The following is a 407-nucleotide window of genomic DNA, read 5'->3' on the forward strand; positions in this document are numbered from 1 at the left end:
GACGATAAGTTTATTAACCTACATAACACACCCTAACTGAAAAGCAAAAAAAATTATTGAACTAGGGACTCAATTGTCACTACATTAAAAAACTTAACAATATTAAAAAATCAATTAAAATTTAAAAGTTAATGAATAACATATTAGATGCTGAACGTAAAGGACAGAAAATAACCAACTCCTCAATAGCAATTGAACCGCTGGCTGAAGCTAAAATGCAACAAAGCAAATTTTTTAGCAAGTTAGTGACTGATGAATCGAAAGCTGCCGCTAAGCAATTGAAAGAGAATAATGATGTTATTGTTAGATCTGACACCTAATTTTCATCTAAGTTCACTTTAACAAAGTGAATATTTCCCTATATAAACTAAATCGCACTGATGATGATTCATTCGGAATCGAAATAT

This window comes from Helobdella robusta, assembly GCF_000326865.2.
Source record: "Helobdella robusta unplaced genomic scaffold HELROscaffold_10, whole genome shotgun sequence".
In the NCBI taxonomy this organism is placed as follows: Eukaryota; Metazoa; Annelida; class Clitellata; order Rhynchobdellida; family Glossiphoniidae; genus Helobdella; species Helobdella robusta.